Below are 26,060 nucleotides of genomic sequence, written 5' to 3' on the forward strand. Positions count from 1 at the left end.
GTTCATCTGACTGACTGCTGCCTAATAACCACATACAACAGCAGTTGACCACAAAATATAAGCAAGATGCATTATTTTTAGTTTTTTGGGGGTAAAACTAATTTTAAATATGTAACTAATATCAACTTGTTATTATTGAATTGCTGTATTTTCCTGGCACTAGTCTCCCAGTCCAAGGATATTTATTTCCTCCTCCAATTAGTAACTGGAGATCTAGAATAAAGAAGGGTCCCTCAAATAGACTCATACTGGCAAAAGAGAATATAAACGAATTCAAGATAAGACCATTTCTTACTTTTAACTGCTGAGTGTTGAAACCATTTCTGATATTCTTCACTGATAACATGATTTTCAAATTAACAGATGTGGCAGACATTGGATGTTAGATCGGCACAATTTTCATTTAGGGCCAAGCAGACATTATTAGAAATCTCTTGGTGAAAACACATATTAATAATAACATCCAAGCAGGGAGGGTAGAACAGCAAGATTTCAAGAGAGCCATTGTGGCAACCATACTGGATATATGATTTGCACCATTTTCACTGACCATTTGGAAGGAAGAGAGATAATATATTCAAGATGGCCACCACAGTGTCCCTGAGTACACTGTGCATCAACTAGTCACTAAAATACTGGAGGATGGGAACTCCACAGGACTCTAAATGGGCTGATATTACACTTATCTCCCTGGTAAAGGCCCAAGTAGGTAACGCTTATCTGAAAGGAAAATCCCAAAATTAAAAGATCTCCTGTCTCAGTCCAAACAGCAGAAATTTCTTGTGGACCTGGAAGATAGAAGGGGTCAAGACAAGCATCCTAAGATATATTGAGACCATCTAGTCATTTGGACTGGTTGCATTCCTGACAGGTGGTTATCTCCAACATTTACCACTCATCCAGAAGGAATTTATTCAAAAAGGTAAAATCAAGCACAAGTTGAAAGTAACCATCTCCTTTAAAATAAGAAAAGCATGGACTTTTCTTCTTCATCTTCTCCACTTTTCCCTAGATTTGAATGGTGTACAGCTCTTCTGAGAGAGGTACCAGCTGAGATGGGTGGAAAAAATTGGGGGCCATGAAATAGGTGGAGGGTCCTGGAAGTTAAGTCAGTAACCCTTCTTTATTATGGAAAGAGCCTATGCATTGTTTAAATAAAAGGGACTGGGACATTTAGAGATGTGGACTTGGCAGGAAAAGGCACAGTTTCCTTTGGGTGACTACCTCCCTTCTCAGAGAATTGGGGGAGATCCACTGACCTCCTTCACTGGCTTCTCTGGCCCCTCGATGACTGAATGATGGGCAGAGAAGGGTTTTAAACTTGACTGATTTGGCTTTACCTTGATGAAAACTTAACTGTGTTGTATTGTTCATATTGGATAATGTTTCAACTGTTCAATTACATACACAAACAATACAGACAAAGCTAACCTGAAGCTTTCAGCCATACACTAAGGACCTCGTCAGCAGAATGATTTTATCTCCATACTGTTAACATCACCCAAGGGAATGGTGAGTGATGTTAACAGATTGTCACATATATGCTGCAGGTTTATTCTTCAAAGAGACAAGGACATCATTATTCTTCCTGCTGATAAAGGTCTGTGCATGGCTGTAATGGACAAATCCACTTACAAAGAGAAATGTGTGAACATGCTTCAGGACTCCAACATATATAAGAAATTGTCCATGACCCCACTACCAAATACAGGAGAGAACTTTCAGTTTACACCAAAGATTTACACGAGAAAAAAAAGGTAATTGATTAGTCACTTAGTTGATTATTATATCCTACTACTGAAACACTTCCTAAGTTGTATGGTTGTTGTTGTTGTTGTTGTTGTTGTTGTTGTGGGTTTAACGCCATTTCTCAGCACACGATAGGCTATGCATGGCGGCCAGTATTAATGGTGGAGGAAGAACCCTGGAAAACCCCAAGAAGAACCACTGACCCATGAGAAGCTACTGGCAAGCTTTTTCACATACCCACATTGGCTGAATCCTAGACTCGAACCCACGCAGACAGAGGTGAGATGGCAGTGATCCGTAATGGAGAGCGCTTTAGACCACTCGGCCACTTGGGGCCCCTCTCCCCTCACTGCATTTATGTGTACACGTTTTCTAACACCATTATTACATTCATTTATGGATGAATTTGTGCAAAAGAAAATCCCTCTCATTTGTCTAATTCCCAGGAACACAGTTAGATCAGAGTAGGCTCTTTAACGCAAGTCTGAAGTCTGTTCTTGCAGTCAAAATAAGTTAGCTTTAGTACACTTTTGAATGAGATCACAGTGTCAATGTGTCTAAGGTAAGAGGCAATCCATTCCACATACCTGGGCCCTGGTACACAAAAGAACATCGTCTGTCAGACTTGGTTTTGATAGTAGTTGTTGTTGTTGTGTTTAACGCCATTTTTCAGCACATGATAGGCTATACATGGCAGCCAGTATTAATGGTGGAGGAAGAACCCAGGAAAACCCCGGAAAGAACCACCGACCCACGAGAAGCAACTGGCAAGCTTTCTCACATACCCACATTGGCTGAATCTGAGACTTGAACCAGCACAGACAGAGGTGAGATGGCAGTGATCCGTAACGGGTTTTGATGTGGGAATAATCAGAATGTGAGTGTTTGAAGAACAATGCAAGTATCTAGAAAGTGTGTACATATAGGTGAGGTCTGATAGGTATTTTGGACTGGAGGCAGTCAACAAAATGTAGAAAAGAGAACAGATTTTGTTTTTTCATACTGGAGTGAATAGGCAGCCACTGGAGGGTTCAGAGTTGGTGGGGGGGATGGGGGACCAGATAGGAAGGTATAAAAGAATTCAAACTAGTCAAGTCTATAATGTACTAAGGAACAATATAAAGTGTTGTTCAGCGGTATCAACAGAAAGAAAATTGTGAATGGAGCTGATACATCTCAGCTCCAGATATACAACCTTGCATATGTTCATGACATGTTGGTTTAATGAGAGTTCTGTTGAGAGTGACACCCAGGTATTGGACTGACCGTGTGAATTTAATGTTCGTATAGCTGATACTTATTGTTTGATGTAAAGGATAGGAATTAGAAAGTCTTTGTGTGGTGATAAAAATGGATTCAGTTTTATCATCATTCAGCTGCAACTGTTACATTTCTTCCATGACTTCACACTGGAAATGCACCACTCTATGCCAAGGATGGTACTATCAATTTCATTTTGATAACTAGATCTGTATATTTGGGTGTCAACAGCATACAATTGGCAACACACCTGATGACAATTTACCCGATATGATACTTGAGAAGGGGGAGTTTAAACAATAAAGAGAATGGGTCCAAGAACAAAACCCTGTGAGGCACTGTAACAGGGATCAACTGGGCTTGAAAGTTTTCCATTTACAGACACAATCCTTTTGACAGAGCATGACTTGACCCATGGTAAGGTTGTATTACCAACACCAAAAACAAGCTGGAGACAATGAAACAATTATATCATAGTCTATTGTGCCAAATGTTGAAGATGGGTCAAGGAGGTTAAGAACAGTAATCCTTCCTCTATCCAAAGCAAATATAAGGTCATTAACTACAGAAGGACAGCTTCAGTACTGTGGCAAGGGCAGTATGCAGACTGTAAATTTGCCCCCCAAAATGGCTATTTCAATTCATGTAAGATAGAAGTTGGGGCAGAAGAGCTTTTTTTATGATTTTTTTTATATAAATGGGAGGTTAGAAACAAGGTAGTAGTTTTTAAAATGTTAGGGTCAAGCATTGGTTTCTTCAGCAACAGCTTTACAATGGAAGCTTTGAAAAATGATGGGAATAAACCAGATAAAACATAATTATTAATAACATCAGTGATGACACTATTGAATCCAAACACATCAGCAACAATGCATTGGATCAAGATCATAAGACTTAAATGGGGCACTCTTCATCCATAGAGACATGCTCAAACACTGCCTTTTGAAATTCTGTAACACAAATGTAATGTAAAGATGAGTCACTTGAAATTTTGTTGCCAAGTTGATCTCTAATGGCTTGAACTTAATCACAGAAGAAATCTACAAACAGGTCTGGATGCAAGCTTGTTTCAAAATTGGTAAAAATCATGAAAGTATTAATATATGTTCATAGTGAAGACATCAGGTTTAATACCCTTCTAATAATGACCCTTTAGACAAATATATAGCAATAAGACAATGTATTTAATTCTAAAAAATTGCAGTTGCAAACATAGGTGCATCTATTCATGTTTATGGTGACACCTATCAGTAATCTAGGCATCAATGTAACATCGAGAAATTGTCCATTTCAACAAATTATTACAGTAATAATTAAACCTGCAAGAGACAAAGAATGAAGATTTTGTTATTTTCATCTGGTCAGACAGAGTCCTACAACAAAAGATGCTGACCTTGATAGCTTGAGAGTTAAGATTGGGGGAGGGGTGTCTCTGCAATTTTCACCAACTTTTTAACTAAGTAATCCATTTTAGTCAAACTCCATTTCTTGAGAGATAATCATGGGCTTGTCACTTTGTACAACTGCTGTTAAGTCCCTTTCCCGTCTGGCGATTCACAATAAAATTTTGTATATTATCCCAATCCTGAGCAGCTTCATGGACCTAAATGTACATGAAATATTAAGAGTCTAAAATAATAGATCCACACACATTACCCAATTACTGTTTTTTGTTGTTATGACTTTCTGAAGACAACCTATGTCTGGAACATAATCTGAACTCAGTAAAATTCTTTGTATAAATGTGTTCGCATGTTTTTGTGGTAAAACGTAAAATTGTCAATGCTCATAGGAACAATTTCACTGTCAAACTCCTCAGTTTTGGAGACAAGTAGTTTTTGTAAGTTGTCAAGCAATTCAGTTTTGGAAGTCTGAAATTACTGCATGTGGATGCAATTTCATACTGTCTAAAGGATGTGATTGATTCTGAAAAACACCAGAACTTTTCTGGTTTGAAAGGTATATATGAAAGGAAAGATAACTGACTGGCTATTGAATTGGACGGTTCTGACTCATGACCTGAATTAAATTTTGTGTAATCAGTTGTTGTCTTGACATTATATGCTTTCAAACAGATTACAAAGGCATGCATTGTGTGCAAATTTGTATAAATCAGCAGAGAGACTTAAAATATTTCTTCTGAATGTAAGTTATCAACACTTTTCTTGTGAAAAAATAATTACTTATAGAAATATCTGCTGGCATCTCCACTTTGGCATCTGCTGGTGTCTTCAAATTGGTGTGACAATGAACAAATAAAGATGCAGTCTTGAAAATGGTACAATGAGGACAAACATAACACAATCTAACCAGACCAAAAAAACAAAAAACAATCACAAATCAAACAATTTTGACATTCCGTAACTTCTCACAGATCAAACCTATAAAATATGTAATGGCTTGTTAAAAGGGAACATTTCTCCACATCAAAATGATGTATAGATAACTGTAAGGTATCACTATCAATGCAAATATCATTAAGGAATTGAGGACATTAGGCATGCAACTGCAATTTCTCAAGATTATATGCAAACCTTGCCTCTTATTATATATTTATCAATGGTTCCATGTTTCAAAACTATTGTCTTCACTCCAAACATAATATTTTCCTGATTTGTATGCATTTTAGTCTCAAGCTTTAATCAGCTACCTGTATAAATAAAGTCAGCTTCCATGGCAACATGTTCTACACTGACATCAAGAAGGCAAACTAGGCAATGCACACAGATTTACTTTAAAGATGCAAATCTGCATCTACTTGGCCCAGACCCAAGTAAATAATAAAGTTTTACTCACCCAGCCAATTGTTACTTGGTCATAAGGATAGGATTAGTGTTGCCCCCCCTCCCCCAAGTCCTGATAAGTAGTCCAGAAGATCAAATGATGTTCATTCTAGAGATTCTGCTCAGAAGATGTTTTGTCTGAGTAAAATAATCTTGATCCAAGACTTTGTTTCATTGAAAATATTTTTGAAACCTTGAATGGAACATAAACACTGTTTTGCATAAATACCCCAATCATAATTAAATGAAGGATAATATTTACAGAACTTTCTACACACGAAATTTATTTTATGCCAATGAAACTTTTTCATTGAAAATGTAACATTTTTTTCATAGTTTAAATGCTCAGTTTTAATGTCTACAGTCATACCAGTTCAGATGCAGCAGACACATGTAACAGTAACATAGAAATAATAACTAATAACATGTTTGATGGATATAAAGTATTGAAATAATTACAAAAAAACACATGTCCATGACGTAAAATCATCAGTTATAACCAGTATATTTTCTACAACTAGATGAGATTGGAAATTGGCAAAAAGTTTACTTTGAGCCTCTGAATATCAATTATTTCAGCATCAAACCTGTTTTGCTAACACTAGCATGCCCTGTTGTTAAAGCACAATGTCACTGGTAAGCAAGTGATGATTCAGAAAATCAAAAGCATGGCTATTTAACTCAAGGAAATAAACAAGCACTGGCAGCATTAGTTTGTGCAGCATCAATCCTTCATATGCATCATAGAAAAAGTGTGCTTTCTTCAATTAGTCTGATTAAATGCAACCCCAAAACAAAGTACAGTACCAACAAGCCATCATTTGGAAGCCCCTGACATCCTTAGCTCAACAAATGTTTCAAGCAGAATGAAATAAAAATGCATGTATTGTACAAACTTTGTACACAGGTAAAAATGCAATGACCAAACTGGTTAACAGATCTTTTTGACGCTTATTCAGCTAACTTTATCACAAAATAAGATCAACCTGAATAGCAAAAAACTTTTTTCTGCAAATCTTTGACAACTTAAAAAGTATATTCCCTTCTAAACACAATTCTTGCGTACAGCTAATACATCATACCATGGAAATAACTACTAACTGCTGAATATAAATTAAGACTTTTCACTATTGCTTTGAAATTTTACAAGAATGTAAGAAAAGTATTTTTTTCATTCAAGTTTTAATGTTTCATTAATATCCAGACTGATTTTCTTCTCAGGTTACTTGGAAACCAATATCAATGATGATGATATTAAACACTGATCCTGCTAAACAGTGTTAACATAACCACCTACCGGATAGTGAATCATATCACTATAGTGACAGAAATAATAAAAATAAACCTCAGTGGGGTATCTTACTCAATTATTTCCTCTTAATCCAATAGGTAAAGCCACCAGAAAAGCCAGTCCATCAGAGAAACAAGGAGACTCTCACGTTGCAATATAAGTTGTGCTTTTCTTGAGGATAAAATAATTTTGGCAATAACCAGATTTCTTTAACCTAGACTAAACATAAAGGTGGGAATTTTCAAATTAATTCAATCATATTTTCTTCTCTCAAATTTCTTAAGAACAAAGTCTTACAACTTAACATCTTACCTTTCCTGGCAAACTATTAAATCTTTTCCATACTAATGTCAAAGTTGTTACTAGAAACTCTTTATTCAGTCATTGATTCACTCTTTTATTCTTTTGTGATGATTTTTCAGTAAGAAAGTTATTATGTATCTTGCATCAGATATTTATTCTTTCCAAGACTAATTATTTTAAATTTTGATACCCTGAAAATGTATTTTATGATAACAATAATAACTAGAGTTATTAGTGCTGGCTGCATCACAAAAAAAACCCAATAACTACAATTTACTTGGCAGGGGCTTAAAACAAATGAACTAATATTGACAAACAAAATTAAGCCAATGTACAATAAGGAGTTATATTAAACTCCTTCCATAATGGCATGGAATGTTATAAATCCAATTTGTTCAAGACCTGGTCATGTCCAATTTGGTTGAAATTTAAAAATCTTTGGTAAATTAATGCTGCAGAAGGCAAACACTGAAGTACATGCAACCATTGAAGACATCTTTTAAATGATAATGTGGAAAACAAGAAATTAAATTCCTTTCAAGGTCTCATTAATATAAAGATTCAAATCAAATTTGGTTCAGGTCCAATAATCCATGGTAAAGTAATGTTGTGGAATCAAAAGTCAGGATGATGGTAAAGGGTATAACTCCTAAGTATCATGTCCTGTAATCAAACTAATTCAAGGTCTAGTCACCAAAAAGATCTAAACTAAATTTGGTTGAAATTTAAAAGAATCTTATTAAAGTTCTTCTGCAGAGACCAAACTGTGCATGGAAAATAAAGAGCCAGAGCTCCTCTAAATGATGTGGATTGTTGGAAATCAAACTCATTTAAAGTTTAATTAATATAATGTTTCAGATGTGACAGTATTTGATTGATCGATTTTTCAGTAGAAAATTCTGACATTGACTCATTTGATCACTGATTTGTGCTTAGGCTTAATGTAGCATATGCTAATGACAAAATGCTTGTATAAATCCTTGATCATTTGCATAAACTTGCTGCTAATTCACTTACTCCTCACCTGCTGACCAATAGCAGTACACTTCACAAACATGTTATTCTGTGCTAGCAAAATGGTTCTGATTGGCAATATTATTGCACAGATCACCCAAATTAATGGGCAAGATTTTTTAAGAAATTTGTAAAATAATAAATTTCCTGAAGATGGTCATACACAGGTAAGTATAAGCTCTTGTATTAGCAAAATGCAAATATGTGTATGATGCATGGCTGCAATCTTGTCTATTGTGTACAATATCATGGGCTCAGTTCATCAAGAAGCTTTTAACTAATTAGCATTTATCCTTGCTATAAATCACATCAACTGAGCTCTGGTGCTGAAGTAACAAATATTCAAAGGTTCTATTTACATCTGTTAAATTTAAGTCTAAGTCAATGTTCCAATTTCATTATCTCAGCCTGAAAACTGGCAGAGATCACTTGAGATAAGCCAAGCATGAAGGTGGAGAATTTGAGTGTAGGAGGGATGTCTGGTGTTTTGACAGAAAATCCCTCCTGTAAAGAAGAGACCTAAGTCAAGCAATCAAAAGATCCTTGAACCACGCATGCTGGAGCCACAATGCACCTGTGAGAATGATCTGAGCAGTGAAAGTTCTGACATTTTGAATAACTTCAGATAGCACATGAAAGGGTGTAAGACGTATACAGTCAATCCCATTGAAGACTTAAGACATCCACTGCCCATGCTTCTTGATCCAGGACAAGGGAAATGTAAATGGGAAGTCTTTTGTTGAGCCTGATTGCAAATAGATCCACTAAGGGTCTTCCCCACAGTGGGGAAGGGAACTCTGTAATGGAGTGGTGCAGAGTTCAATCTGTGAGTTCTGGACAGAAATTCTTCTTGCCCAGGATGTGGTAAGTTCTGAGTGTTATGTTCTCCGAGGTGGTTCAATAGAGTAGGTTCCAGACTTTCACACAAAGAGAAGGGGTATGCATACCTCCTTGATGTCAGAGATAAGTTACAATGGACACATTGTCAGAAGAGACCATGCCACATTGACCCCTTACTGCTGATGCAGCATTGCAACACAAAGTAAATCACTCTCATTTCGAGTTGCTTATGTGAAGGGATGATTCAGATGGGGTCCAAAGACCCTGTAAAATTATGCCCTCCAGTTTTAATTGCACACTCCAACCTGAATCTGATGCAGTGGCAAAAGTGGCGGTCCGGTGCATGCATGGTGACTCCTATCATGAATTATCCTGATTCATCCACCATCACAAATGGTGAAGAAATGCTCATTCTAGAAGGATCAGAGTTGATAGAGAAAATCTGTGAGGTTTCCTGCTTGCGAGAAGGAGAAACTGTAGAGATCACATATAAAGACGTCATAACAGAAGTTGGCAGCAGCATTCAAAGTTCCCAGAAAGGACAGGTACAGTCATGCAAAGAAATTTTTGCTCGTATAGTGCCTCTGAGCCAGGATTTGATCTATCCAACCCAGTGAACTACCAGTATAAGTTCTGATTTGTGAGAAAATTCATCCCCACGTAAACAAAGTCTTCCGCAGGAATGAATTCAGATTTCTAAAGGTTGGGCAAAATGAACAACAGAGTTACTATGGACCAAAAGCGAAATAGATCCCGATGAAGGGACTGAATCTAAACATTGTGGACCAGCCAATCATCAAAATACGGGAGAATTGGTGTTCCCAGTAATCAGCAGTAAGCTGCTACTATTCCCATAATCTGAATGAAATCTCTGGTGCAGAGGAAATTTCAAATGGTAGGACCCAGAACTTAAAAACTTTCTGGTCTAAGCAAAACCAGATATATCTGTGGTGAGGAGAGAATATGGGAATGTGTAGGTAGGCATCCTTTAGGGTCCAGTTGGATGGGCAAAGCACATTCTGGATTGAGGAGATGTTCTCCATCTTAAAAGGTTATTCCAGAACAAAATGGTTTAAAGGGGAAGATGTTGATTATAATGTGAAATTTTCTACTTTTCTCGGTAACAAGTTAGATATGGGAATAGAAGGTGGGGGACTGATTGTTCAGAACCCTCTCGACAGCCTCTTTCTATAAAAGGGTGTGTACTTCCTCCCTCAGTTTCAGCAGATTTGATGGTGAAGAAAGATGAGACCCTGGATAGAAGCAATTCCCGAAACAAGAGTCAGTGTCTATTACTCACAAATGAAATGACCCAACCATTGTCTGTGATGCTTGACCTAGCTTCAGAAATGAGGTCTAGGTGAGCACCAATGGAAATCTGAGGGAGAGGAATGTTTGGTAGAGGAGGGCTTAAGTTCCTAGGGCTGTCCAGAAGCCATTTCTTTGGGAAAAGAAGGGAGACATGAAAACTGCATCCTTCCTTTCCAGGTTCATCTGGAACCTCTGTGTTTCTGTTTCTGGAAGCTGAACAGATGAGGAGGTCTAGTTTATCATTGCATATTGAGCTGGGGCTGTGTGTACTTGAAGAACTTGGCAGAAGGCCCTTTAGGGCGATTCACAATGTCAGGTTCCTCCCCAAATGTGATGGGCAGGAGTGGATGTAAACGATCCATGCTGATGATCCAGCAAGTCTTGAGAAGCCATGGTAGAAATGAGGCCTCCATAGAAAGTCTCAGCTTCTAGCAATGCAGCTATAAGAAAGTCTTTACTGTGGTTCAGTACAACCTTGAAGAGTCCAAAGTAACATTACTGCAGATGTGAAGAAGTTCCACTGACAAAGCCAAGGCAACAGAAAGTGCATGCCAAGACATTCTGGCCACAGCTTCAAGCACGTGTCGGGGGTGAGGGAGGGCTGGACTCAAGGAGGCCTCTCTCAGCATACTAAAAGAAGCAGCTGAGAAAAGGTTGGTATGCAAAAAGATCTTTTTGGACTGTGTGCCAGGTGGTTTTAGGTACAAGTGGGGGGGGGGGGCAAGAGGCAACAGACTTTATTTATCGCCTTATCAAAAAACCATACCTCCTCTTCCACATCCAACAGAAAGGAAGGACTTGGTATAATAGCAGACATCAGAAGAGCTTTATCCATGCTGAACTCGTTAGACTCTACTAGAATATAGAGATTATCATTGAGTACACTTCTTGGAGAGTGTACGGGTATCACTAAATCCCTCAACTGTGGAGAGGGTATAGCCCAATACTTCAACACTGTGAAGGAATGGCATTAGCCAGGGAGAGATGAGAATGTTTGTCTGTCCTGGAAGAAGTGACGCCTCTAGCCTTCTGAATTTTTTCCACCTGTTGATGAGGTGATAGTGGGCTGTGAGCCACAGTATCACCTCTGCTATGAAGGAAGGATCCAAAAACCCAAGGGAGCATACAAAGCCAAAGACCCTGTGGTGGAGGGCCCACATCCTGTAGGGATTCATTAGGATAATAGGAAATGGAGGTAACCAATGGGATCCCCTCACCTCGTCCAAGTCTACTGGTTAGACTCCCAATGTTGTTCATAATGAGGTGGTAGAGGAGGCAACTCTGTTCGAACCCTGTTCCCATACCATGAGGCCATAGTGTGATGATCAGAGCATACAGGATCATCAACTGATACATCACTCAGATAGGGTGTGGTGCTGATCCCTACCATGGGCAGGATGCAATTCACTATCCCTGAAGTGGTGGTAGCAGTGCAGCTCCTTAATGAGAGGCAGCAACACACTACAAGAATAGCAGTGCATCTCCTCCATGGAGGATGTGATACAATCTTATAGGCAGTGCATCTCCGCCATGGGAGGTAGTGACACGACACAAGATGATTTAAGCATATCCTCCATAATGGGAGGTAACACACTAAGAAGGTGAGCAGTGAATCTCCTTCACAATGGGAGGCAGAGATATGCTATGGGATGTGCATCGCATCTCCTCCTCCATGGGAGGCAACAACATTCTCAGCGGAGTCTTCCGATCAGAAGACCCAAGGTTCCTGCAGAACCCAGAGGGGTCTGTATGCCACAAATTTCCAATGAAGATGGAAGGTGAAGGTTCTTTTTGCAGTGATATATGCAGCTGGAGTCTGCAAGATACCAGCTTTCTGCAAGTTATGAATTACAAAATGTACAATTTTTCTTTGTGCATTCTGGACATTTAATGCAGTCTGTAGTGTCCCAAGAAGACTCCTTGTGGCCACACTTTCCTAGAGTTTGTGTCGACATTAGGCTACAGTAATAAAATTGAAATGACAATATACATTTGTATGTACTATGAACAGAGTACACCCATATGTTCTCTATACACACAGTAAACAGTAGTAAAGTTTACCTGTCTTTTTTCCATGTAAACAAGAGAGTTCTCAGTTTCTTTTTTAAATTTTTATTGATGAAAGGAAATAGACATAAAATAGCAAAGAAAATGGAAAATTCAACACATTAAATAAAAATAGTATAGACACCATATTTGATGTCAATCTAGACAGAAGAACACATAGCCTCTAATTAGCAGGTTGTTGCTATTTCTATGTACAATGATTTACTGGTACGTAGAAATAATTGATAAAGGTGGTAAAGTGTATCCAAACCTTATGGGTGTACACAAGGTAATCCTATGTCCCTCAAGGGACCAAATATCAGAGGGAAAAGGTTACTACTGGTACATATCATGATTTGGAAAAACAAAGGTATAATATAACACCATTAGTGAGAAATACCTGTAGAGTCCAAGATGCAACTGCAGTTAAAAGAACTGCCACAGGAACATTTTCTCAGATGAATTGTTGACACTCATCTGGTCACTACAATGTCATTGAAAAAGAATAACTATCTGTGATTGTTTTGCACATTACATACCAAGGACAAGCTTTTTTGGCACAAAAATAAATGGTAAACAGCAGCTATAGGTAAGATATTGCTGCTATTAAACATGCCAAGTTTTTCTTCACAGCCAGCCAGTATTGATACAAATTTGATTGTTACATTGTTTACTTCATGTTTCCAGCATTTCAACTGGCTACCTTTAATATGAGCAGCTTTTGCTGTATGAAAAGGTTTCACTGACTTGAACCTCAGGCCAATATACTAGTCCTCATGTCGCCTCCATGGTGATTTAAGACTGAGATCCCTGGAGTAGTAGCCTGTGTAGATTTGAATATGTAAAATAGGGTGTTTTGCACAAATGCTAAATACTGTATCAATACAATAAAATATATAAATTTTATCCAATTTACCATTTATAGATTAAGTATGGTCACCAATCCGATAGGTCTCTACCACCATGTTTAATGCTGATGACCCCTGGTGATTTTGTGTCCAACAACAATTTAATTCCATGAATGTTTTGGAAACATATATTTTGTATTGACATCTGTTTATACCTAGCTTACTTTAGGTTTAAATCATATGTGTTCTGGAGGAATTTTAAGTAAATTCTGATACTGACATTTTTTTGAAGTAATGCATACATATATAGAAAGTCACATTAACCTTTTACTCACTGAATGCATAATATGACAAGTATGATAATATATTTCAATCGTACATTGAAGAGAGATAAATGGCAATAGTAACTGAGGTAATTCTTGATTAGACAGATTTCTTTTTTTTTTTTAATTCTTGTTTTCTGAAATGATGCTCAAATAATAAAACATTGCCTGAATTGTAACACTGCTGATGTTGGTAAACATGGACTTCCAAAATGATTTAATATTCACTAGAGTAATCTCTGACAAGTAAAACTATTTTCACTGTGCACTAATGTGCACTTTTATATACAAAGGTCTTTCAAGCAGATCAAGGGTGGATATAGGACTGAAAACACACGCAGATCAATTGGCTTTCTCCACACAGACGCTTGCATCAATGATGGATATATACTAACATACAGGTCTCATCATGAGCATTAAGAAATTATTAAATCTTATTACATGTTTCCATATGTTTACTATGTAGGATACTACAACTACCTGTGTGCTAGCTTCTCTGTTCACCCTAAATCTGATTTGACCCACAAACCTTGATGGCAGAAGTTGCTACTACACAATTTAACAGCACCAACACACAAAGAAACAATCTGTTGAGACTTACGAGGTCATTTTTAAAACAAAAATATGGGATACTGGTTAAGTGGACTATTAGGGAAAAAATATGTGCTTCCAGTCAGCCTACTGTCCCTATTTTTCTATGCCAACCCTAACACATTTTTCACTCTGGGTTTCAACAAAAAAAGTTTAACAAAAATTCCTGAAATTGATTTGTGCATCTAACTGAGCTAATACAGCCCAGTACTTAAAGTGATTCATACACTATATATACTAATCATTATAATATAAATAATGTTTAAATAATTTTTTTCTTCTTCAAGTATTTCCCATGAAATGCCAGGTCTACCTGTTGTTTACATTTAATATTATAGTTTTAATCAGACTTCTAATTATAACTAAGATTTCTTTTTTGACAACATTGGAACCTTCCAGAATAAAATTTTCCATTAGGTAATAGTGTTTCTTAGAAAATGTTAATTGTGACATGAGGTCAGGTAGAGGACTATACAATCTTGCTATTGGAAAAATTATTTATTTGTGTTGTAAGATCTTATCAGAATCAGTTGAATTATTGTTGTGTCCAGTAATTAATTTGGGCTGGAAGTTTATTTATTCAAATTATTTATTGAATGTAAATACAAAAGTGCTCAAAAATAACATTCATGGAAAAAAAGACTTGAATTTATAGTGAAAATTCAAAGATGGATATATTCTTGGATTGTATTTATGTGATCCAACAAAAGACTGTTGGCACATCAACATTACATGGGCAACCACAGGCACATGAACAGGTTCAGCAATGGATTTAATCTGGAATTCCACTAAAGTTTATTCAGAACTTTAATCATTAAGAAGAATTGTCTGTAATTCTAGGATTATTTGGGATTTAATTTGCATTTCCTGAATAAGGGACTGATTTAATTAAGAAATGAATGTACAGCCTGAAAATATAATTTTTCGGCATGATTCTTTAGAAGACATCACCTAGAATAGACCCTGCTTGTATGTGCATAGCTAAAGTTCAATACTTTTGAGAACTCTTGATGCTAGGAAAACTATTCAGGCCTCGATCATGTTACTAATTATATAGCAAAAAAAGGGATCAACTCTAGGTATGGGCAAACATACAACAGAGTAGGTATGTAAGGGTTTGTAATGACATGGTTAATAATGAAAAGTAAAATTTATTTTAAAAGATTCTTACTATAGCTTACCCTACTTGGAACTGAAGAAAAAAAATGGAGACAACATTCTACTGATGCAATTTCATTCTTTTTTATAGACTTTCCTTAGAACCACTTGAAATTAAAAGTAGCACCCGATTCTTTAGGTACAGAGCTGGAAATATGTTTCTCCATACAGAAGCTTAAATCCAGGATGGATGTATAAAAGCAGATATAGGTCTGATCATAAGTATTTAGAATTTTTAAAGTTACTGAAGTTTTAACGGGATGGTGTTTCCATATCTTTACCACAGAAGCTGAATTAGCACCACCAGTCCTATTATAGAGAACTAGAGCCTTTAACAAGACTCACTGTACTAATTCAGTTCATAAACTTATGTAAACACTATGATATTAAAAATTCAATAACTTTGCTCATAATCAAACCTATATTTATCGGTATAGATGTATCCTGGATGACAGCTTCTGTGTAAGAAAATCATATGAGCTGTGGCATTTTCTGGTTCTAGACGTGTTTGAAATATGTGCTTTAAATTCTGCACCAAAGAATAAGGTGCTAATTTCAGTAATGAGTGTTTCAAACTCAAGTACATTAGTTAAAGGTCAGAAATTCCATAAAACAATGTCTCTATTATTTTTTCCAGTTACAACAAGGAAATTCTCTCAACTGATCCTTTTTACTAAAACTCTAACTTTTATTTTTAACCAATCCTGACCAGCCAAACCCATATATACCCTATTTAATGTTTAGCCATTTCCAGACTGGTTGCCATTTTTCCATATCATTTGTATCATGATCCATACAGTCATTCCATAGATGCATGTGCAGTTAAGTAACTTTAAGTTCTAGATTATTTTATTCTTGATGCAATCTTTGCTACTTTTTTCCAAGTTGGAATTATCATGGACTTGGCTCATCCATCACTGGCAGAAACAATTTTGCTATATATCACAAGGCACAGTGCAGTCTAATTATAACTCAGACAACTATACTGGAAGCAAATCTCATTAGTAAGGTCATCAATTATCTAACTACAATGTAATGACCAAGGATGGACAAAGGCAAAATTCACAGTATGCCGCATTCCAAGCATACAAAGTCCAAAACCAGGAGTGCCATAAGGCAATCATTCATACTGATACAGCTCAGATTCCCTCAGCTCCATGTGGTCAATAACCATACACACATTTGCCTTGTAAGGCCAATAAATAGCCTTGATTTACAAAAAAATATTGGTCGGCACATCTCACTTGTGCATTTGGTTCCTTCTGAATACTGGGTATTATTATTATTATTATTATTATTATTATTATTCATAATGTTTCTATGATAACTAAATAACCTTGATTCCCAAGAAACTATCTAGAAGTCCAATCTGTTGATGTAAAACCCACCACCACTAATGCACATCATTTACTTAGAATATTGGATATTATCATTAGTATCATTATCATTATTAATATTTATTATTACTATTAATATTATTATTATTATTTATGTTTTTGTGATAATGTAGCAAATGATTTTCAAGCTGGCATGATACATCATTCATACTTCCATTGAGAAGACTTAGGTTACAATTCGGCTAATGGACCATCACATAGGTAAGGCTTTCATTTTCAAGCTATCATCAGCTAGTTTCCAGGTCAGGGTGCTTATCTCCACATTTATCTCTCTATCTTTTGGCAGGGCCCAAAGCCAATGTTGAGCATTAATTCCATGTTCTACCACATGCTGAAACATTTTCTTCAACTTATACAATATTCTCAGTCTGGAGTCCTGTCCATTATGCATATTAAGTTATTTTGTTTCTACATCAAAAAGTAAATATGATTTGAAACAACTGTTTCTGAATATAACTGTATTCCTTAGTGAATTCTGCATTCTAACATGCATGTACTACATGTAATTGCGAATGTAACATAAACAATGTACCATAGTTATTCTAATGGATGCCTTGGGGTGTGTGGCTGTGCAATTTCCAATGTGGGGGGGGGTGAATACCGTACATCACTTCTTGACTGAAAACATTAATTAAATTGTTTTTTTCTAACATTTGTTGGATTACTCATGTACTATTTTATTTATTTAGTGTGTGTGTGATTTGGGTTTTTAAAAATTATCTTTAGTAATTTTTCAGTCATATCACTATGATGTCTGCAGTCCAGCAGTTTATAGTGATGTCTGGTACTGAAGCATCATGCTGCAGACATGCAGCATCATGTCCCACCCAGTCACATTATCCTGACACCAGGCTGACCAGTCATAGCACTAACTTCTTAATGCTGAACTCAAAGTGAGGCAGCTGCTAGTACCATTTTATAAGTCTTTGGTATGACTTGGCCGGGGTTCGAACCCACGACTTCCTACAACTGAGGTGGTCACTCTAGCCACTTAGGCCACTGAAGCACCATCATTATTTGGACATACCATAATGGTTATATACGGATCTAAAAGCCTCAATAAGATAGGACTCTTTTTGTGGTTGTGAACTAACCCAATATACTAGACAAATCTAATCAACTAAGCATTGGACTGACTATGCAATTACATTTATGGCAAGCACCCAAATGATCCGTACTGCAACGTCTGAATATTCTGGTCAACACTCAATAAATTTATCTCACATTTAGCTAGTTTAGTTGTGACTCAATTACTTAATTGTTTTTGTCATCAAGTGGTGGCAGAAAATTCCCATGTTTTTCCAGAGTTTCATCAATATTTGAAAACATTCAAAGATTTCTCACGGTCAGGAAAAAATGTAACATTTCTCCAGACTTTTTCCCAATTTCCCAAAAGTGTGGGAATGCTGAAAGTATTTTTGGATAAATTCATGACTATTATATAACATTCCAATATACAGTATATGATTCAACTCAATTATAAAAATAATAAAGTCAAATAATTCCTTCTATTTTTTTTTTAAAAAAGTGTTAATTATTATGGAAGTTTGTGGTATTTTTGAAACAGGGAACTATGTTATGGTCACAAACTGTACTTTTAATTGGGGAAACAATAGTCTGAAGCCATTGTTAATTGGTGCAATCTTCCAATGATAAACACTGAACTGGTTCTGTCATCCCAATTTCATGACATTTGTCAGTGTATAAACACATGTATAAATCTGACAAGGAAAACAACATTCAAATTAGAATGCCTTTTATCCTGAAATTCTCTGAGCATGGTATCTGCAAGACCATGTGTATTCACATGTTCGAGTTTTTTTCCTATTTTGCACAATACATTTTCTTAAAACTCTGCTTTTTTGAGTCTTCAATCATTTGCATAAAAAGAAAGATCTGACCTGTGCTTTTGTGAAGAACAGAAAAACAATACACATATTTTCTATTCATGGTTCTTACTATGTACCAGTACATGCAAAGAGCTCTAAATTTTCACTGTATTCATACTGGACTGACACCTTGTCAAAATGCTGTCTTATTCATGCCAGAAATCTTTCAGCTGTAGATGTTACAACTGTAAACATTCCTCCTTTCTTTCTGTCATTTTTGTTTGATTGATTGAGTAGATTGTTAAATCGGACTTTTCAGAATTTTTGTAGATTTCCATTAAATCAAACAAACTGCACACAATAAAATGCTATCAGATTTAATATAGTCTGTTCAAGCTTACCATCATGGTGTTATCAGAACTGACAATTTGGGTTGAATTATGTATGTTGCATACATGATATGAAGCATTCTGGCTTTTTATAATTATAAGGTGTTTTTTTTTTTTACAGATTCATGCATGAACTTGCTCATCATGTAATTCTGTAGTGGTTCTTAATGAAAAACAATTTTTGATGTTTATCTTCTCTTGTGTGCCCATAGATAACATTTAAAGCGGTGTTTGTACTATACAGGCTATATATTTCAGGTTCATATATTACACAGTACAGTTTTTTATATTTCCAGCTGATTTCCAGTTATACTGGTTTGTAATTAGTAGTTTTGTTGGTTGGAAGTCAAGTGGGACTTCCCTGCTTAGTGTATGAGGGTTTAACGAATTATGCCCTGACCTTTGCATAAAGTGAGGTTTCGACAGGTTCTTTGGCAGACTGGAATGAATACTGCATACCATTTCTTGTGTTATGACCAATTATACTGTAATTGGGTGATTTCATGTTCATTATTTGTGCAATGGGATATCAAAGCTTCATTATTTGATATTTCATATATTCATAACTGTTGTGTGGATATGTGTTAAGTGAACAGTAAAATTTCATATATTCATATCTGTTTTGTGAACAGTAAAATTTCATATATGCATCTGTTTTGTGAACAGTAAAGTTTCATAAATTAATTTTCTGTGAACATAACAAGTTCATAAGCTGATATCTGCTTCATGAATAGCACAATTTCATGAATTCATAACTGTTTTGTTGAAAGAATAATTTCACATATTCATAACTTTCATGAAAATTAGAATTTCATAAATTCATTTCTCACATGGAAACAATACAGCTTCATACTTTCATGCCACCAGCAGATACTCAATGTTTTGTATATTAAGGCAACAGAAAAGTAAACAACTGCATGTTATATTAACTGAACAATACTGAAATTGATGTTTGTTTGATGCTCTAGAAAATGTGTAGTGTTGAGTAAAGGCTAATACTTCACTTAGAATTTAACATGTCAATCGAGAGCAGTATTTTCTGTGTTTAAATCATTTGCATTATGTCTAATCTAAATTGTGTACCAAATCAAAATTTGATTCTCTGCCTAGATGGTGCCAAGAAGAATTGTGCAGGCTGTTATAGGTGTGTATTGTTTACTTACTATATATATATATATATATATATATCTCGCTAGCCAAGGTTCTGACATGTTATGTTAACCTATCTACACCTTGGAGGATCAATCAGATATTATGCTCTTTTCCTAGCAACATCTGTTGGATTTCATGAGCTGCTTTCCTTAGTATGTAATGCCAACCAATAACATGCAACAGCAGTGCAGAGGCCTGGCCCTAGACAGCAAGCGATGAGCAGGGCCCCAAGCAAAAAAATTGCATTGCAGAAATGATTTCCTGAAAGCGCTGGGCCCAAGGCGGTTGCCTCATTCGCCTTCCCTAGGGCTGGAGTTCTGACAGTACATTGTACATTGGCTGAAAATGGTGAAAGCAATTGACTTCAAAAGGATACTTTGTTAGTTTATAATTTAAAGTATGTTGACTATGTACCAAGGAGAAGCCATTACAGGTATATTTGATGGAAAGGATGCATTTGTGCAAACACTGACTGGCACTGGAAAATGATTATTTATGAGTCAATTCCAGTTGTCTGCTTCCCTTGTCTTGATCATGTAGGAACAATGTTCAAATTTGAACAACTTGATTTTTATTGGATGCAGTGGCTTGCAATAAAATTCACAGACCCGAAACAATGAAATATCTGATTGATCTGCAAAGCTGAAGATAGAATAACATATTGTAACCTTGGCCAGCGCAGATGGTCTAATCCAAACTAATATGAAATTATTCATTCCAGATACACTCTCTTGATGTTTGTAATCAACTCTATCAAATATTAATAGCAGACTAACACATACTAAAAGGTTATCCATATCAAAATGGAATTGAATTTGTCCTCTGAGGTTTCTTATCGTTTCAATAAATTCATCTTTCCATAATTTTATAATAAGATTTGTCAAAGTTATGCATACCATAGGAATAGAACTTCCTTTTGGGAGGGCAAATTTATAGAGCAAACAATACGAAGACAAAGTAAAACATGAATTAGCATTGTATATTGCTCACTGTACCTGGATGTACATATATTGTTGTATCTTTATTAAGCTGTCAAGGAGATACTTTACGTGCCTCTGTCACCCTGTAAAAGATGGGTACTTTTAAAATTAGGGGGACACTGGTAGTTGATGGTAGAAGAATATGCCCTTGGCTCATTCAAGGTACAGCAATGAACATTCATGTCCCATTTTTTTAAGTTCATCCTCCAGTCAAATTAAGGCTTAAAAGAAGATATATAATTATTGTTAGGATAGGTGTCTAGTCATTATTCCTATAATTTAACATTATTTGTTTGTAGCCTAAAATACTAGACTGATAACAGACTAGCAGATTGAGAAATTTACCAGTCCTGATGAATCTTCCCTAGTCCTTCCAACAAAACAGTGCCAAACATAGATTTACTAGCCAATGACTATTGAAATTATGAAAACCACTACTCCGTGAGGAAACTTACAAGACTTGGTAGTATAAGACAATAATGCAACAGTACTTACACAATCGCTTTCCACACCATATAATGAAGAAAAGCAATCCCAAAACTTTATTTTGGTGGAGATAAATTTTCATGGATTGGTAGAAAATGTGGGTTCCACTTCTCTTTGGGAATGTGTCTTCCTTACTTGTTTTCTCCAAAAGCAAAACATCTTTTATGCAGTTTTAATTTTTGTAGCTAATCAACTAAGAAATCTATATTAATTTTTACATGAAGAAAGGTCAGTTCACAGTAATGTAATGACTTGATCTGCTGATATAATGTGTTCTGTTTTGCTTTCTTTATTGTTAACTCCACGCTCTCTAAGAGTAAGTAAGTATACTGCCAAATTATAACTCCCATCAGCAACAAGTAACATTTCCAAAAAGAAAAAGCTATTACTGTAAAATAATCCCCATGTATGGTCAGTTCAATATCAAAATGATGACACTGGAAGAGTACACTCAACAGCTTTTCAAGTTCCAGGACCAAAATTAATTATTTAGCATGATACTTAATATTATTTATTTAGATATGGTTCATGACAAAATAGCAAAATATCATATTATCACATAATTAAAGCAATGTGCTAACAAAATACACAGAAGACAACAAAGCATTAACTACAATTTTATCAAAAACAGGTTCTTCCTCCATCCAATATACTGGATGCTATGTATGGCCTATCATGTGCTGAAAAACTGTGTCAAACCCACAAATACAAAACAAACAAATCATTTTTTATGAGAAAAAAATAGAACATGCAATCCTTTACAGGTAGTTCACATTGTGTTCTAAAGTTTCAAAGAATCCAAAAAATCTTGATTACTCAAAATTGTATACATCAATCTGCCTTAAATACTTAAAAATGAGAATGCCAATAGCACTACTGTATCCCTCAGTCTGAAAACATGCATTCTCCACTTAATCCATTCAAATTACCTCAACTATTTTTCTAAGATAAAAATATGCTTCATATGTGCTGCGCAATAATTTACAGAAAATCATCCATTCTGATTGGTGGAAATTTCTCTGCCAAAAAAAGAAATCCCATCTATTCAGACCACCTTGGATATTTGTAAAACTGGATTCATTGTAGGATTGACAGAGAAGATAAAAAATTCCAAAAATTAGTTTCATCATAACTTCTAAGTCAATTCTTGTTTAATACATAAGTGAAGTGTTCCAAATGGCAGCTATCAACATACATTTGAGGTATAGGATTGAGTTCAAAGTTGCATATGCACCTGTCAGAAATGTGATTTTGCTCATATACTGTATATAGTAAACACAAACCAATTGGAGAAGTGCCATTGAAAAGAACAGTTTCCCAGCCTTTTTGGCTGACCAAACAGAATGCACTATTCCATTCAGTGCTTTACATTACCACCTCTACACTGAGCACAGCCATGGCCAAGGGTCAGTCAACATATGAAATGATAGGCTGGCACTATTCAGCTCTATAAAAGTAAAATACAGCACTACTGGCATGAAAAGTCAAATATTTGAGCTAAACATTGATACAGCTATTAGTAGGTAATGCATAATATTGTGTGTGAAATCAGTTGAATTAAAAAGCATGCACTTTCCCTTATGTTTCTAAAATGATCCCAAAAAATTCCCGGAACACCAAACTCTTCATTGAATATAAACCACTGGTGAATTATGCCCTCCAGAACTTAAGATATTTCAGTTTGCTCATCAAAAGTTTTGTTAACTATTGACACGATGTACAGCACAATCATGCAAGTATAAACATGTTACTATTTGATTTCTAAATGCATTATCAGTGTGGAAATGGCATTTTCACTCTCATCTCTGGAGATCTTCCTGTCCTTCAAAATTCAACACTGCAAGTTTATGTCAAAAAAACAGAAATGCACACCCACATACTACCTTCTGCATGATTTTGATTCCTTTCTGATCGACAAAACATCTCGTATGCATAAAGGCACTGGATTATTCTGTGCCTTCATGAATACCTGAAGCAACGAGTCATTACAATATGGTGTACATTTTAAGGAAAAATTATCTTAAAAATACAGTTGAAGTGGTACTGACAGATACAAAAAGTACTGTAAATGGTACATGACATGCCTAGTCCATGTGTATCATCGTAGTCCTATATCTATCTCTTTCAGTATGACATTCTCTGCAGTGCTTACAGATGCCTTCCACGACTGACACTGGGATTGACATCAGATACTGGACTCATATTAAGTTCTTCAATCTGAGGAGACTTCAGACAAATATGAAGTTACACAAATGGACTGTTTGTGATCTCCTATTTACTGACGATGTTTCCTTAAATGCTAAATCTAAGTCTGACATACAACTGAGTGTGAACCATCTAAGTCTGACATACAACTGAGTGTGAACCATTTCTCTTCTGCTTGTGATAATTTTGGTATCACATTAACAGTATCAAGAAGACAGTTGATAAACTAACCAGCAACTGGAAAGCTTTATGTACAGCATACCATCACAATGAATATTCAAACCCTCGAGGCAGTGGACAACAGGAGCACCCACACAATTATTGGGGGGCAGGCAAACAAATAGTGGTCAGCTATTAAGTTTTATGTATGAAGACCAAAACATGTTTAAAAGTGAAATCAGGGTTGGGGAGGGAGGACAGTCGACATTAATTACAAAATCAATACAAGAATCACCAAAGTATGTGGCCTTCGGCAGTCTACACACAAATGTGGGTGCAGTCAGAGGCATCAGTCTGCAAACAAACTAAAGGTGTACAAAGTCACTGTGCTGCCAACACTACACATGATCAATGCATGTGAAACCATAACAGTGTACATATGTTATATAGCAAGAAGCTGAACCATTTTCACAAAGATCGCCTCTGGACTCTTACCAAGATATGATGGCATGACAAGGTCCCAGAATCTGAGGCACTGCAAACATCCACACCCTGCTAATGAAATCAGTTGGCAGCCAATGTCACCAGGATGTCAGACAAGATACTACCAAAGATCTACATCAAGCTAAAATAAGGAAAGCAAACTAAGTGAGGTCAGAAAAAACATTCAAAGACCTTAGAATTATATTACTGTAATTCAACAAAAGACTGTTAACACATCAGCACTCCATAAGCTATAACAGACATATAGCATTCAGTTTTGGATCTCTTTGGGACTTGTACTAATTTTTATTCAGGAATTAAAATTACTAGGACTTGTGTCTGATCTAATTCTTGGATTATTTTGGGATTTAATTCACAATACTGTAAGTTCTCTTTTCTAATTTTCACTTTGTATTCTAGGGAAATAAAGATATTAAATTTTACAAAGCTTGTTGTCTTTTCTGTTACTTATTTTAAGAGCATAGACTTGTAACACTAGTTCTAAAGGAGTTTATGGTTTACTTTACTTGATATACATGGAGACAGGTCAAGAATTAGTCTACATTCTAGCAGAACCAAAGTGCATGCAAAGAGTCTGATGGTGCTCATGAATTTCAATTTTAAATACCATATATACTCAGTTATAAAATTATAAGTTGAATCAGAAAGATCCTGACCTGTAATAGAGTACTGCATCTGCAGATCAGGGTCAAGGTGTTTGTTCTATTGATTACTTCTAATAAGCTGCACAGACCCAGATCTGCCAGCACATTATGTGACAGCAGATCTGGGTCTGTGCAGTTGGCACTTGGGTTCATCTTATAACCGAGCACATAAGGTAATGGTGGCTAAAAGCTAAATTTATAAGAACAGTCATGGAATCTTTTAGGGTCCATAAAAACCAACAAAATCAGTTCCCATTCAATTATAAACACAATTTTCTATATGACACCCCAATAAAATCTGTCTTTTACTTTAGCAGAACATCCCTATTTTTCATCGCCAACCTACCAACCCTACCCCCATTAAAAAATATAAAAATAATTTAAAAAATGTCAAAAGAAAACAAATTCCAGAAATTGATAATTTATTAAACCTTCGCTGAATGAGCTCCATCTTGAATCTTGAAATATTTGCATTCCTTCATCTTAATTCAGACCCCAGTTTATCACATGACATAAAACAATATAATTTATAACGTTTTTATCATAAAATAAAACTAAGGTGTGATATATGTATGCATAACACAGGTTAAGGACCATCATAAGTGCAGTACCACCTACTGGAATAATGGGACATAGCTCACTATTTTCTCTCATTCAATTCAATTAAAACATCAGACTTCCCCAATAAACTGCAGTTTAAAAAATTCAAAGATATTTGGGAATGGAGAGTGGGTCCAAAAAATTTTTTTTTTTGGTGGCGGGGAATAGATAAATTGAGAATAATTTTTTCAGGAATAC

General features: G+C 35.8%; 1 protein-coding gene and 1 long non-coding RNA gene across 3 annotated transcripts in view; one reads left to right on the forward strand and one right to left on the reverse strand.

The window, feature by feature from the left end:
- LOC149808343 (sodium/calcium exchanger 1-like) overlaps positions 1-26,060 on the reverse strand; it is a 131,697-nt gene that overhangs the window by 71,244 nt on the left and 34,393 nt on the right. The gene's annotated exons all lie outside the window — the stretch shown is intronic.
- Positions 302-25,031, forward strand: LOC149808344 (uncharacterized). The gene is made up of 2 exons (XR_016424828.1): positions 302-1,757; positions 23,879-25,031. It is a non-coding gene; the product is annotated as an uncharacterized LOC149808344 (long non-coding RNA).

The sequence above is a fragment of the Sinohyriopsis cumingii genome, chromosome 1 (genome assembly GCF_028554795.1).
Source record: "Sinohyriopsis cumingii isolate HCF-2022 chromosome 1, ASM2855479v2, whole genome shotgun sequence".
Taxonomy (NCBI): domain Eukaryota; kingdom Metazoa; phylum Mollusca; class Bivalvia; order Unionida; family Unionidae; genus Sinohyriopsis; species Sinohyriopsis cumingii.